This window comes from Dasypus novemcinctus, chromosome 1, assembly GCF_030445035.2.
Source record: "Dasypus novemcinctus isolate mDasNov1 chromosome 1, mDasNov1.1.hap2, whole genome shotgun sequence".
NCBI classification, from domain to species: Eukaryota; Metazoa; Chordata; class Mammalia; order Cingulata; family Dasypodidae; genus Dasypus; species Dasypus novemcinctus.
The window spans coordinates 147,205,201-147,222,020 of record NC_080673.1 but is presented as its reverse complement, the minus strand read 5'-3'; the positions used below and the strand labels follow the sequence as shown (position 1 = coordinate 147,222,020).

The 16,820-nt window shown below is 34.7% G+C and overlaps 1 pseudogene; it reads right to left on the bottom strand.

Moving 5' to 3' along the window:
• Positions 1 to 14,547: 14,547 nt before the first annotated feature.
• LOC101412602 (SR-related and CTD-associated factor 8 pseudogene) overlaps positions 14,548 to 16,820 on the bottom strand; it is a 46,553-nt pseudogene continuing 44,280 nt past the window's right edge.

The following is a 16,820-nucleotide window of genomic DNA, read 5'->3' as shown; positions in this document are numbered from 1 at the left end:
GCCAGTAAGTTTTGTAGTTATGAAGAATAGCTAATAAATGTATTAGCTGTCTGGCTTTAGAGAGCTCCTTGTCCTCCTACTGTGTCAGTTTTTCTGATATAATAAAAGTTCCTGTATCATCAGCATATCATGATGATTAACCAGAAGCATCATCTAGCACATAATAAGTTACTAATAAATAGTATTAAATAAAAGCAGTATATATAGTTTCCCAAAGGCTACAGTCAGAATGCCTGAGTTCAAGTCCAGCTTTGTCACTTCTTAAAAAGTGACCTAGTCTTTCTGTGTGTCAGTTTTCTCATCTGTAAAATGCATATAGTAAATAATGTCTACCTAACGGGATTATTGTGCGAGTAAAATCAGTTAATGCTTGTGAAAGATTTAGAACATTGTATGGATCATATTGTAAATTTCTTACAATAAATAATAACAATAATATTTCATCACTCAGAGGCCAATATCTGTCATTTTGTAGTTTTCTCTTTACCTTTGATAGGCTCAGCTAAACACATAAATGGTACATCAGCAGAAGCCATATCACTTCAGAGTAATCTATCCAAGTGTAGTCCTTTTAAATTCACATAAAGCCATGGTATAGTCCCTTGGGGCTATTAGACAATAGTATTGCAATAGTTTTGACATACTGAAAGAAGAAAATATTTCATTTGGTTCTCTTTACCAAGAGATAGCTTCTTCTTTTAAATAGCTTTTTACAACTTCTAATACATTATTTTGCTGTATTGAACTTAGATTTCACTGAATATTTTTACTTCACCTCTTGTTTTAATAACAATTATTTCAATGATGGTGTGAAAATTATTTTAATGTCCCTAAAGTGTATGCAAACAAAGTATAAAAGACAATTGATAACTTAAAGTGTATTATAGCAGACAGATTTCAAAGGTAGCCCTCAAAGATGAATACCTCTTGATATCCACATTCCTTTTTAATACCCTCTTCTTAAGTGTGAACTAGACATAGTTACTTCTATCCAACAAAATACCATAGTGGTGATATCCTTTCATGATTAGGTTAGGGAAGATTGTGCCTTAATCTCTATCTAGCAAACTTGCTCTATTGTCTTCTTGGCCTGTTTTATTGAAGCAAGCTGTTATATTTGAGATGTGATAAGAAACTGAAGGCAGACTAGTCCAACAAACCAACTTCCATGTGACCTTGAAGCCATTCCTAGCCCAGTCAAGCCTTGAGATGAGTATGGCCAAATGGACACACTGATTATGGTCTATGAAGTAGAACATCCAGTTAGGCTGTGCCCAGATGCCTAACCACCAGAAAGTATGAAATAATGCATGCATGTTGTTTTAATTTGTTAAGTTTTGGGATAATTTGTTATACAGAAATAACAAATATAGTATCTTAACTATAAAGCAACTTAAGTGCCATGTTAATATGCATTTAACTAGTTTAAGATAAAATATCTTCACTTGACTTTAACTCATATGGGTACTGTTTGTTCTTGTTAGACCAAGAAATTTCTTAAAATGGATCCTTTCAGTGGTTCACATCAATTCCAAACTAATTTCAAATTAGTCTGACCCCCGTTTCATTAGCTAATCTCCTATTACATTGCCCAGAATGAAAGAGTTACATTTTAGTTTTAAACCACCACCTTTATTATCTATATAATTAAAGCTTTAGCAGAAGAACTCAATTTTGAACCGGTATCTATATTATTCAAAAAAATACATTGAACTAGATTTTTCCAAACATATAAGCTAACACCTAGAATAGTAGTAACTCAGCTTTCTAAAGATGTAAAAACCAGTTGGGGCTGGATCAGCCCTAACATAAATTTGCCTTTGGATGTTCCTGGATCACTTACTATAACTGGATTTGTATTTTTGGAGCAATCCAAGGTTATAGTGTATTATTAGATGGATCATAGATATAGAAAAGGTCATCTTGCTTTTTACTTCTCAAAAATCATTTCTGCAAAAATTATTCTAAGGAGGGAAGCTTAAGTCCATAATGGGTATATTTAATTTCTTAAATTGTTCTAAAAAGTTTTCATCCTTGTTTCCCTTATATTGCTGCCATTAAGAGCAGTTTCATCTACTAAAGTGTTTCTATTTATCTCACATTAAATTTTCAAACCTAACATATTTCCTGCAAGATATCTAAAATATGCAAATCAAATAACTTTACATTTTTTTGGGGGTGAGGGGCAAACTTTTCCTTGATGTTGAAACTGTTTTTCCCCTAATCTTTTATAGAAGGGAATTAAATTTATATACAGAGATTCAATTCTATTTCATTACTTCATTGTTGCATTTTTCAAAGTGAATTTCAAGTGCTTCTTTGTTTTGTAATTCTTTTTTTAAAATTAATAAAAAGAATCTGAATTAAAAGCTTTAATCTGATTATAAAACTCTAACTTTATAAGGAGGTTCAGATTTTTAAAAATATTTTAATATACATTTTGAAATTTTACTCTGGAGCCCTATGCTTACTAGACTATAGCATAAAAAACTGTGTATGTGCATGTGAGTGTGTTATGAGATCTAAATTAATTATTTTGCTAGTTTTCTGGTGCAAATACATATTCCATAAATACTTAGAGCAACCATTATTTGCACCTTATAGTCTTTCAATATTAATTATTATGCAACGAATATATATGTGATATAGTTTGCATTTTTAACCTCAATATCTCATGCATCAATAAGTGCTACCTGGGAAGCAGTTATTTATTCTTGATCTGGAGTTAGATGGGCAGCACACAAGCCATAACATTTCTCTGTCCCCTTCAGTATTTTTCAGTATAATTTCATTATAATGTCCTTTTCAAGTATATTCTAAGAATAGAAAGGAGCTACTGACACTTTGCTAGTTAAATGAAGTAAATGAGGTATAGCAAAGACTGTTCAGTCCTAGCTCAAGTCTACTTCTCCACAAGAATGCAGTTGTTTGAGGAAGGAATTAATTTTCATATATGGGGATAACTATGACTTTCTTAATAGCCACAAAGAACAGCCTGGCTCTTCATTCCAGGAAAACAGCATTTGAAGTTGTTAACTTTAATTAATGCAACATTTAGAACCAACTAATGCTTTGGTTTTTCATTTTTTGTTGTTTCTTGAACAACACAACATTTTACAAGTAAGGAATTACCATTTTGTGATCCAAATAATTCTCATCTAACTTCAGTGTAGGTTGTTTAATTTTTAATAATGATTATCTAGACTTAATACTTTAAAAGATTTCAAAGGGTAAAAAAAAGTCTCAAGAAGGAGAAGATATAGGTTAGTAGAGTTATGAAAAGTCAGTACTGAAGTAATAAACAAAGGCCCAATGTAGGAGATTGACTCATGAGCTCCACCGTAGACTTAAATAGGATTTCTTCAGTTAACATGTGGCTTAACTATATGAGGTTGGGCTTTAATCCAAAATACTGGAATCATTTATAAACAATGAAATTCAGAGAGAGAGAAGGAGAGAGGAAGAGAGGGAGGAAGAAGGGAGCCCCTAGGAGCTGCCAGAAGTTGGGAGTCAATGGAACCTGCAAGAGCAAGCGTAGATGCTGCCAATAGCTCTGGAAAAGCCACAGAACCTCAAAGCCACTGGCCAGCCAGAAGATACTGAGTCCAGGAAGAAGCAAGTCTTCTAGCCACTGAAACTGTGAGACAATAAATTCCCACTGTTTAAGCCAACCCATTGTATGGTATTTGTTTTACCAGTTTTAGCAGCCAGGAAACTAAAACACCTGGAAATACAAAACCACATTTTCATATGAAACCATTCATACTTAAGCCCTGTGGTAAAGAGTACAGAGAGGGAAAGATCTTTTTCACAGTGAACATGTGAGAATACACATGGCCAATGTAGATCAGACATAAAGGGAAAAAAGCAACACAATCACATCCAATAACATCCTATAATATCTGTATTCTCTAAATATTTCCTCATACATTAATAATATTCTACTTTAATATGTCCTTCCTAATCTAAAGAAATAAAGCCTATATTTCTAAGCTATGAAAATCCATTTGAAACTGTTTGCATATGTAAAGGCATGGGTATGCATAATTTTATTTAGAAATTGTTTGTTAATACCTTCTGTGCCTCTGTCTTCTTACTTATGTGTATGAAAATATACGTTTGTTGTACCAGTACTAAATATAAAGAATTGAAATCACTTAAAATAAGTTTTCAAATAATATTAAATACAGAAAATATATTACAATGTTGCCTACAGCCACATATAACTAGAAACTTCTAATATTTTAATATTTAGCACTCTCCATATATATTTTTTGTTAACAACTTTATTTCAAATTTAATAAAATACAAGAACAGAAAAAGGCAGCTCAACAAGTTATGGAAACATTATTCCTAAAAAGTTGTCAGGCACTTTGATCTCATCTAATTCCAACTGCTAACTCAGTTGTTCCCCTAGTGTTCAGAAAGATCTGCAGAAGAGCACAGATTAAATGACATAGTCAAGGTCTCCTTATTAATGAAAAAAATGAAGAGGAAAATAATACTTAATCGTACTCATATCTTACAAAACTCCATATTCATTTTTTACCTCTAGAATTAATATTGTAACAAGTTTGCCTTTGCTACTAAAACATTACATTGTTGTCATTAACTGTAGTCCATAAATTAGTTATATTTTCCCATATATCACTACATATTTAACACCCTGTAAGTAAAACCTTCCTGTATTTAAATTACTAACCACAATCCTCATCAACTTCCAAAATTATTGCTATACATTCCCAATATTATCCTCCAGCTGTCATCCAACTAACATTAGTCTTCCTAGATTATGTGCGTCAGCCACAATCAACAGTAACCTTAAATATTTTTGTTATTATTTATTTCATTATCAAGCTGCAAGGTAAATATATCTTCTTTTGAATTATCACCATAGAATGTAGCTTTGTTTGTACTGACTGAGCACAATAATATTTTTTTTTCTTTTAACTGGCGCAATATGCTAAAAATATTTTCCAACTTCTCATTATCTTGTTCTGAATATATGCAATTTTTTGAATCTCTAATAAAATGGGGAACATCTGAAATTATCAGGAAAAAAGAAAAGAAGAAAACAATTTTAAAGTCATTCTCACTTAGGTTTCAAATTCCAATGCAGTGTTCTAGCCTTCAAGCATAGATAATTCCATGTCATACTCTACATACTTAAGTTTTGTGGAAGTAGTTTGCACTCTGTTCCATGGACATTCCATAAAACAAGCCTCCTCTCTGGGTTCCTTATGGGAGAGTTTAAGAAGTGGGCCCATTAGTTGAAAAGGGGACATTACATCTGTTTTTGATTATGAGCAGCTCTGCTTTCATCAGCTTTAAATATTATATTTCTGAGTAACCTACTTTAAATAAAAGTGTCTCTGATTAAAACATTTTAAAAGATTTGGAAAAATAACTCCACTGTGACATAGTGTTAGCTTTAAATTTAAATTAAACCTTTATTTTCCTATGGTACAGATTTACTGATAGGTTTAAGGTCTCAATATCATAGGAAGTATAATAGTGTGAGCATCAGGAAATCAGATTTAGATCTATAGTTTTACAATATCACAGCCACGTACAAAAAGAAAAAGAAAAGTTAGTTGGAAAGAGACATTAAGTTCACTCATGGAGAATCAGTACAAATCTTCCTGTAGAACAGGGATTTTTAACCAGGGGTCCATGGACCCCTTCAGGGGGTCTATGAGCTTGGATTGAAAAGAATCAACTTATTATCTTCATTATCTCTGACCTCTAACTGAATTCCAGCATTTCCTATCTTCTGCTACATTCTGAGAAGGGGTTCATGGTTTTCACTGACTGGCAAGGGGGTCCGTGGAACAAAATAGTTAAGAACCCCTGTTGTAGAAGATCAAGGGTTGTTCATTACTATCCTCCTTTATAATTTCTTTCATGTGTTTTCAAAGATATAATATCTCTTGCTCTCTTCTTTATAAATATATATATTAATATAAACAGATTATTTTATATGAATTCAAAGTCAAATATCTCTGATAGAGTTTAATTTTCATTATTAAACATATTTTTTGATAAATACCTGGGTAGTATTTGTCATTGCCCATTTTGCTTTACCTGAAAAGCTCTTAAACATGTTTATATTAGACAAAATAATTCATGACATGGAGAAAACAAAAAGAAAAGGGAAATCATGTATATTATATAGAGAATTAAACTATCACCAACAAGCACTAAGATGAGCTACATATATTCTATTTCATCAAATATAAAATATCATTAATTCCAAGACATATTTTCTTAAATGAACATTAGTTTATGCTCATTTAAAAAAAGAAAAATAAATATTAACAAGTAAATTATGACATGCCACTATTGTAAAACTGATCCTATTTTAGATGTTGTGTAAATATATGTACCCAGAAATAATTACATATAAAAATAATACATATGATAAAAAATACCACGTAGAATGTGTTATTAGCCCCAAGTTAAGGATGAGGAAAACCAGCAACACAGAAACTACCAGTAATAATCACAAGGGCACAAAACTAATATTTAATGCAAATAGAATTTGAAATAAACCTTATCTGACTCTATGGACCCTCTTCTTTCCCCTATATAGCTCTCCTTCTCACAAGTTCACTGTAATAACCTTACACTGCTGTTTCACTTGTGGAAATGCTTCTCATGGCTTTTTCTTAGTAAATTGGTGTGCCATCACTATTAAGAGAAAATGGTTTGAAGAAAATACAGATTTCATCATGTCTTTAACTTTCATGACCATTGAGAGAAAGATATGATTATCTGCTTCAAAATCTCAATAATTTTTTAAAAATGTCATTTCATGATTTTATGCCATGTATATAGCATTTTGTACTTAATAGCTTTACAAATGCTTACCAAATGAACAAAGGGTAAATAATAGCCTGAGGCTAAGAAATCAAACTTTTTTTTTTTTTCTTTCTTTTTTTGGAGGTATCAGGGACTGAATCCCTAACCTCATACATGGGAAGCAAGCACTCAATCGCTGAGTAACATCCACTCACTTGAATCTATTTTAACTTAATAATAGCACAATGCAATATAACTTGGTTATGACTATTCATGTAATAAGTATGAATTAATTATTTTTAAGAAATAGATTGGATGACATTAAATTTTTTAAATGAATTTTAACTTTAAGGTATTATAAGAAGTTAACATTAGATAATCTTAACTAGATTATGTGGTGGTTTGGAGACCTAGAAAAAAAACATGTTCTTAAAGTTAACCCATTCCTGTGCATGTGGACCCACTGTGAGTAAGTTAAGGCATGACCAACCTTATTCATGTTGGGTCTAAATCCTATTACTGGAGTCCTTTATAAATGGAAAGAATACAGAGAGAAAGGGAGAAAAAGAGAGAGAGAGAGAGCCATGAAAGCAAGAAACTGAAATCAACAAAACCCAGAAGAGAAGGAAGAGACCAGGAGAAGACACCATGTGCCCTGTCATGTGACAGAGGTACAAGGATCTCCAGCAACCCAGTTGTTGGGAAGAAGAAATCTCCTTGGTGATGTCATGATTTGGACATTTCTGGGCCTTAAACTGTAAGCTAAGAAATTCCCATTGTTTAAGCCACCCCATTTCATGGTATATGTCTTCAGCAACCTAGGAAACTAAAATAAATAGTTATATTAATGTCTTTAAATATCTACTGAATATTTACTGTCAACCAAGAATTCTGCTAAGTGGTTTCTTGTCGCTTCTACATTTACTCCTCACAATTAACATACCTGGAGAAAATTGCCATCATTATGCCCAATTTTTAGATTTGATCAATAAGGAGAGTTCAACAACCCATTTACCCAGTTTAACAGAAAATTCAGGATTTAAACCAGTTCCACAGCCCAGATCTTAACTTACCCATAATACTGCTTTGCAAGGAAGAATGAGAAATGGTCTGGAACTTTAAGATCAGGGTATGAAGTAAATGTGAGTCCTGGAGCTTAACCAAATCACTTTACCTGATTCAGAGTGGCAAATAATCATTCTGAAATATCTGCCTTTCGTTGATTATTCCAGGTTCATTTATGTCTTACAAGTTTTGCACATTTGTTTTCTTTTGCCTGTACTTCTTCCCCACTGGCCTAATCCAAATCTGTTGGGCTAAGTTTTCCTACCGATGGCATGAATATGCTCCTTTCATGTCCCTGGTATCCAAATCCTATGTTTATGTAAAACATAGAGCTCTTTATTCCTTGCTTCCTGACATCCTGTGCTTTCTATAATTGATGTATTTGTTAATTCATGATATCCCCCAAAGACTCTGAACTCCTTTAATGCAGGAATGGCATCTTATTTGCCACATAGAAACAAAAGATCCTGGCATCTATAATTCTGATGCACAAGGAGCATTCAGTAATATTTGTTATATGGAAGGACAAAGAAAGAAACTGGCATCAATTTATTCACCGATATAATAAGAAATTTGGCATAGTTGCATGCTAGGACTCTTAATAACTCTAAAATACCAGTCATTTCTACCGCTGTTGATATATCAAAGCACTCAGTAGACATTTCTTGTTAATCTCCTCAACCTCAATCTCTACTAGACATTTTTTGTTGGTTTCTTATTGCCAAAGCTGAGGCAGATATAACAGATTATTAGTGCTCTTAAGCTCCTAAACTTATATCACCCAGTCTCCCTTGTAAATAATTAGTCCATGAAACTGACTTTGTGACAAAGGAATTTGGGGGAGAGCAATACTTAACTTGCAGGCTCGGTCTCTAAAATGTTTTGAAAAGCCTCATGACTCTCTTCCCTTCTCAGTCAGCCTGCTGGAAGGAATCAACACATATATTCCTTGGAGGCCCTATGGGACAATGGGAAAAACAAAACGAAAAACCTCTTGTTTGCTCAGTCATTGTTTATATGACATCAGTCCAGGAAAGTCACATGACTTGTATCAGACTATGATGTAACCAGTAACTAAACATTTCTTATGTATATATTTATGGCAATTTACGGTAATTAGCCTGGCTAATACAGCAGCAACAAAATATAATGACTAGAACACTAGTTTCTTCCTTTTGTTTGTTTCTTCAATTTTAGTCTACAGAGAAAATGTAGCCAGAAGAGATTCATAGAATCATCATCTGAGTTTTCTTGTCAGAATTTCTAAATATGGGTCTGAGTTATAAACCTATATAATCTTGGTCACAGCAGATCCATTATTAATGGAAATAGTCATTATTAATGGGAGCATTTTTAATGGAAACAGTCAAGATAGTTTCAGAGAGATGCTAGATTCCTTAATATTCAAAACACTTTAAAGACATACCAAAACAAAGAAATCTACCATTTAGGATATTTCTTAATGAGAAATATATATTTATTTATTTTCTCTCCCTGCTGTTTTACTTCTGCTTTGTTTGAATAAATGATATAAAATAGAGAAGAGAATATGGGATACATGGGGAAAAGATCATACTATAAGGAAACTAATAATGACTAATTAATTAACTCTGAGACGAAATGTTCTACAAAGATTGGCATATTTTACTCTCTTGGAGCTTAAGGTTCAACTTCCTGAGCTGTAATAAAAGAAATCTCATGGAAAGAGAATACCTCTCTCTATATATATATGTTTAATTATTATAATTTTTCAAAATTGTCTTTAAAACAAGGGTTAATTTAGGGCAATTATATTTTAAATCATTTGCTAAAGTACTTAATGTTGATTCTCAATCATCTAACTCAAGAGTTCTTAAAAAGGGGCCAATGAGCTCGAATTTAAATAAAAAAACATTATTCTTGTGGGGAAATGTTGATGTTGATGTGATATATTTATTAAATAATACACAGTATAGTGTGGACTTAGTAAGGGATCTCTGGTTTTCACCTGACTGGCAAAAGGATCAGTGGAACAAAAATGTTAAGAACCCCTGATCTAAAGTATTACAGTGAATTGTCAAAGGCATATACAAAATGTTCCTTTAAATGGAGTTTCTGACAAAGACAGAAGATAGTAGACCTCTAATTATCATATAATTCTTTAGCAATTAGAGTAAATAATCTCAATAAGTTAAGATATTAACAAGTAATTTTCTATCTCAATTTTCTCTTATTCTCTTTTCTACATCCTTACAAATTGCAGTCCTTTAGATTTCTCTATTAAAATGTATAGCTTTATAAAGACTTAAAAAAAAGAAAGAACAGGGAGAGTGTAGAAAGGATGGTCAGAAAAAAGAAAAAGAAGAATAGAGAGAGGAAGAGAAAATAAAATATTTATGTGACTATAAAGAAAATATCTGGAAACCCTAGATTTCCACTCAGAAAAAGCAAATTAAATTACAGAGGAAATTCCATGCATTTTATAGAATGGTTAATCGTGAAATCAGGCAAGGTCTTGGAAGAAATTCAGAATGACCGAGAGTTGTGCATATATTGCATGTTGGGACATATTAGGTCACACCAATTATCACTGTTAGGAAACCAAATAATTCAGCTACATATTCAAAATGGTACATTAAAAAAAAAAGGATATTTTGTGAAACTTGGGTCAACGTTAAAAGCCTTAAGCATGACCTGTAAGAAGGAACATTCTGAATTAAATAATGCTTTACTCTTTTTGTTTAAAATATGGCAACCACTGATTGGTATTATTTAGACATCTTTGGAAATTAGGAAAAATTTGATTAATAAAGTTGAAGAACAATCAATTCTGTAAATAGTCTACCTCAAAGGAAACATTTAAGTAACTTCTCTAATTATTAAGGTTTTTTCCAATAGATAATAGATACAAAACTCAGCATTTAAAAAAGAAAAAAAAAGCCAAAAAAACTAATTAATAAATTTCCCCATATATATATGTATGTTTTTGTTATTTGTAATCCCCTTCACTCCCTGGAAAAATGGCCAAGGACAGGTAAACAGAACACAAAGTTTCTAGAGAACTTGCAGAGTTTATTATGACATAGATAAAGATCCCAAAATATGAAAATTATGGATAGGTTTTTATACAGATTGCTAACCAAGCATTTACCAGTCACAAGGCATGCCTGAAGTGAAAGATGATGCTAAAAGCCACCAAATCAAATTAGCTTCCCTAACATACCAGACTTGTACTGTCAAAGTGGAAGAACTTTGCTTATTTTCATTGACCAGTAGTGTTCACAACAATCTGAAACCAAATAATGGGCTGGCCTATTAACATTAAGGAACCATTCAGTTGAATGAATTGAATGATTTTTAGTTCCCTCTATCTTTCCTTAATGGAACTCATGATACTTTCCATGATACAGCTATAAAGGATAAAGTATAGTTTTCCAACTCTATAATGGAGTGGCCTCTCAGCAAAGAATGATTTCCAGAAGTATTTAGGTAAGCTGTATGGTTTGGGCTGCTTCCATTTTCCTTACTGAACATGGTCTAGCACTTTTTGAATTTTAGGACATCAGCTACAGTTACTTGAGTCCTCATTATACACTTTCCATACAGATGTTGAGCTAGTTGTTAACTTTAATATTGGTTGGTCAGTTGGCTGTTTTCCCAGGACATTTAGAATTAGTATACTATTAAGTTTAAATGACTATTGATTTCAAACATCTATAGCCAAGATGACTTTTCAAATTAATGATTCAAAGGTAGTCTGAGTACACATAGTAGGTATATAACTAAGGATATGTTAAGACTGAAAAGGATATGAGACATGAAAATTCATAAGGTTCAGCATTTGTTTTTATTTGTTCCTTTTTTTAAGTTTTAACTTTTAAAGAAGCTTTAGATTCATGTATTTGACTTGAATGGACTAATTATTAAATATTTTACATGGTATTTTAATTGTAGCAGTTATTACCACATTATTGAAAAATCTACCTGTATTAGTCAGCCAAAGGAATGCTGAAGCAAAATACCATAAATTGGTTGGTTTTTATTAAGAGTATTTATTTGGGGTAGCAGCTTACAGATACCAGGCCATAAAGCGTAAGTTACTTCCCTCACCAAAGTCTATTTTCATGCGTTAGAGCAAGTTAGCTTCCGATGTCTGTGAAGGTTCAAGCTTCCTGGTTTCCTCTCTTCCAGGGCCTTGCTTCTATCTGGGTTCAGGGTTCCTGTCTTCCCAGGGTTTGCTTCTTCCTGGACTCAGGGTTCCTCTCTTCCTGGTACTGGTTTCTCTTTCCTTGTGAGCTTATTTCCTGGGGCTCCGGCTTAAGGTCAGCATCAAACTCCAACATCAAAACTCCAATATCAAAAACCCTCACATCAAAAGCTCCAACTCTTTGCCATGCCTTTTATCTGTGAGTCCCCACCCCTTCGTGGCTGGTGCCTAATGATATGGCTGAATCAAAGCCCTAATCATAGCTCAATCATGCCCAATAATAGACCAGATTACAAACATAATCCAATATCTATTTTTGGAATTCATAACTACATCAAACTGCTACACTCCCCTTTTATTTTCTCATTTGACTCTTCAAATACTGACTTACTAAACTGCTGTACATTATAGCATTTGGGATAATATAGAAGATAAAGAAAACACCATGTATTCTTTTTCCATGTGTATATTAACCAAGATACTATTAAGATGCTTGGAATTTCTCCAAAACATACAGCATATTATTAAAGTCAGCAATAGTTAAAATGTGTCCAAAAGGTGCATTTTCTGTTGATCAGTTGACATTCTCTTAAGCTGGCAGAAACTGCCTTTGTGGATCTTGAATCAACAGCTGTAACTGTGTGTCACAGAGGGGTCAATAGGCCACTCTTCTCTTCTTGTCAGATGAACTCCTGCACATTCGTGTATATTCATAGGTTTTAAAGCATTTTTCATTCTCATTCCCATTCTGGTCTCTGCAATTTTTTTTTTTACTATATAAAAGGAACACATAGTCCCATCTTAAAATTGAAATTTTCACTGATCTATGGTTATTCCTGTAATATCACTAGTGTTAGTGAATAATTCAAATTAAATGGTTCCCTATATATTCCATTTTTAAGGAGACTTCATTTACTTTCTCTCAATGGTTTTTTTCCTGCACCATTTTTACCCTGCATTATTCATATGCAACCTCACAAATTGCTTCTAGTTCAAGCAATGCTGATATAAATCATAGGTCCATTTTCTCTGGAGGACTTTCAGCATGAAGCTCCACAACTTGTTTTAAAATGAAAATTATGTTCAATTAAGGTGATTTGTTTGCTTCAAAAACATAACTATCTTCTATTGATATTTGCCTGGAGAGAAGACTGAAGTTAGATTCCATACTGTTGAATAATTTCAGAAGGAAATGACTTTCTATCTCACTCTTTCTTTGTTGTCTTGCAACTAGCTTTTCCTGCACATTTATTTGCAACTAGGTCATATTTCTCAGAATATAAATATTAGCTCTCAAAGCTTTCTTTCCCAAACTGTTTTGCATTTTGCGTTTGAATAGTTCCTTTGTAAATAAACTGGAAAAAATAACATTGTGTTCTTCTCAGCATTCCAGGTTCTTCCTTGGAAGAAGGAAAAAAAGATAATTAATAAACATAAATGCAAGAAACTGGGTAGAAACTGAGAAAATAAGATTCAATGTATAAAGTCTGACTATGTTTTCTGTTATCAAACAGTTTTATTGACATCTAAAAACAAAATTTACCCAACACTGAAAGGTATTTTAACATTTATGTTGCTTTTGCTTTCTTTTTTCTTTTTTACTAACAGCAGTGTGAGGAACAAATCACAAACATGTACCTTGGGGAAACAGAGACCATAAGGTATAAAATCTCTGTATTGTGCTCCTCAAATATCTAGATCCAGTCTTTGCATAAAATATCATAGCTTTGTCTATTACCTTAAAATTCTGCAGCAGCCTAAAGATAAGGATGAGATATACCACCCCTTGCTGTTTTGAAATGTATCTATTACTGTATTCAACCTAATGGTAGTATCTAAAAAATCTTTCTTCCATAGGAAGTCTCTGATAAGCTGTTATTCATATTCTTGAAGTAAAATGAATCTGAGGACAATATATATATATATTAGAAAAATTTAAAAATACTTATCTACCATGTTCATATTAAAAACAATGTCTATACAAATCAATTGAATAAATTATTTTATGAAAAAGGTGAGCATAATATCAGATTAACTTAATTCTGGCAGACAAAATGGACAACTCTATTCCAGTCAGTCATTAATCTATTACAGAGAAATGACAACATTACAAAAGGTGATTTTTACCTACTGAGTAATGATTATGATGTCCCCTCAGTTTCTGTTCTTTTTACCACTAGTTCAGTTTCTGTATCAGCCACTGTGTCACTCTTATTTTATCTCACTTGAAGGTGCCAGTTTGTCATAGAGTTGAGTTTCATTCTGTACTTAGAAAGGTGGTGGTTGAACATGTCTCCCTATATTTTCACCATTAACCTGAGACACATTATCACCTTTTCATTGGGAACTGGCCCCTTCAAAATAATCAAAAACCTGAGAATGAGGAAGGGGGATCCAAGTATTCTCAATTCAATCTCATCCAAGTCAATTTCCATTAATTTCTCTACAAAAATCAAAATCTCTGTCATCCCTATCCCTTTGCCTCTCCCAGGGTCTTATGTACCTATACCTAATGTTTTAGACCTAATTGGAAGTAATCCCTTTTTCCATTGTTTTTTCTCTCATTCTCCAGCTTTTCCTTCACTAGAGTATGAAAGTGATGATTTCCTCTTTCTTTTTCTTGAGCAGGAACGTGGTCACTTTCTGTCTTTATGTTTTCAAGAACCAGAACAGGAAGTAGACCTTCATTTTCTTGGTGATCTTGAATGAGATCCTGAATGCGTTCTTGTTCTGGAGTGAACGGCCACTTTTTTTTTTTTTTTTTTTTGCTTCTTGTTCAAAGATCTCCTCTTCCACCCCATCTTGCCCTTCATGTAAACCCGTATCATGTTGCAGAATATCCACAGAGGTCATCCAAATTTGCTTCAGTTTCAAGGAGATGCTGACTGCTCCCTTGTGATGGTGATGGTGAATGCTATGTTCCAAATGTTCCTTCTTGTCTATCCTGTGGGGTTGCCTTTTGAGGCTGTTGGTGTTCCAGGAGCTGCTAAGGTATTCAAAGTTTTGCTGCTGTAGTTTTCTGTTATCTGATGAAAAATGGAATGGTTCACAGGTTCTGAAACATGAAGAATTTGAGGAGTCAGAATTTCCTTTTTCTGTTCTTCACTCTACTTAGAATCTTCTCCAAAATCAAACCTACCCATCAACTTCTTGTTAAAAGAGACTCCCTGTTCTATAGAAGTAAGGGCGTTAGCAGCTGCGACTGCCGAGGTTACGTTGTGCAGTGAGAGCCTGCAACTGAACAAGACCAGCAGCCAGGGCCTGCAGAATGGAAGGTTGGGGCTTCTGTTGCGGTAACTGCAGAGTTTGTATTAACTCCTAAAGCTGTTGGCCTTGGGGACTCTGCAAGACCTGAGTCACAGCAGCTAGTGTATCTGTGCTTGCTATCGAGATACCCATAGATCAGATAAACCTGGGACAACAGTGGCTGGAGTAACAAGTGTCACAGGAGTTCCTGGAATGTCGCTCTTAACAACAATAGTAGTGGCTGAAACAGGTGTGACTACTAGACAGGGAACCCTACAGCCATATCCAGAAAAGGTCGAATAATCTCACTCTTAAATATGTTATTTTTCTGCCATAAGTTTAATACACTCACTATTTTACTCTTGTCATCCCCAGGGCAACAATATAAATCTGGAAAGTGCTCATGAAGTTATTACTAAATCTGGATGCAAACGCATCCTTTTCTTGACCAAACTGATGTTGGGATTGCCGTACAGTGGAGTCAGTAACATAAAGTCCAGGCACTTATATTCTGGTTTACACTTATGTGGTTTACACTTACTGTGCTTCTTGTGTTACGCTGCTGGAAAAGCAGTCTGCACCAGTGGGAAGAGAGACGCAATCCGCGCTGTTGAAGGTTTTCACCGCCTCGTACTGTCGACGCGGGCGGGCGGGCGCGGAGAGCGCGCGGCGCTGGCGGGCCCCGGGCGGCGAGGGTGTGCGCAGCCGCCGGCAGGCGGAGCTCGGCCCGGAGCCGGTGGGCGCTGTGGGGAGAAGCGGCGGGCAGAGCTGGACCGTAGCGCCTCAGCCTCTCGGCCCCGCGCGTTCCTGTCTCTTGAACCCCCACCCCCACCCTCTCCAGCCCCCTCCTTTGGCAGGCGCCTGTTTCGCCTCCCCGCCGCTCGCGCCGCGGGAACCAGCCGCGCTGGGCTGAGACGCGCGAGGCGAACTGGCGGCGGCGGTGGCGGCATCCACCACAGAGTCTGACTATTAAGTAGAAATGTAGGAGTAGCGTCACGGAAGTATGGCGGAGCAGGGAATCCCACTCCATCGCTCCCCAAAATCAACTGAGGAGAGGCAAAAGCTGTCAGAAACAATTTTCGAAGAACTCCGGAACCCAGTCAAAAACTTAACAAAAAACCCTAGAACAACAACAAAAACACAAGCAACACTGGGAAGCTTTGTTGAAGTACAAAGCTATTGCTTTGTGCCAAGGATTGCTAAGGGATTTTAAACTCTAACCATTCCCTGTATTCCATATCAGCAGGGCCGCTAGGCTGGTTCTGGTACAGATTGTTAGAGCCTGGGTGTAGAATATAGACCTTATTCTCAAAGAAAATTTGGTTGCGGGTTTCACCCTATCCGGTTTCACCTTCAAAGATCAGCACAAAGGCTTTCCTTTGTTTCATTTGACTCGATCTAGGACTGCAGTAACTTCCCAAGCAGCTTTTTCCTGAAAGCATTTAAAGGCACACGTAGTGCTGAAATAGGTTGGGGAAAGGAATAACACATGGAACTAGAAATATACAGACTGAGAAGCCTG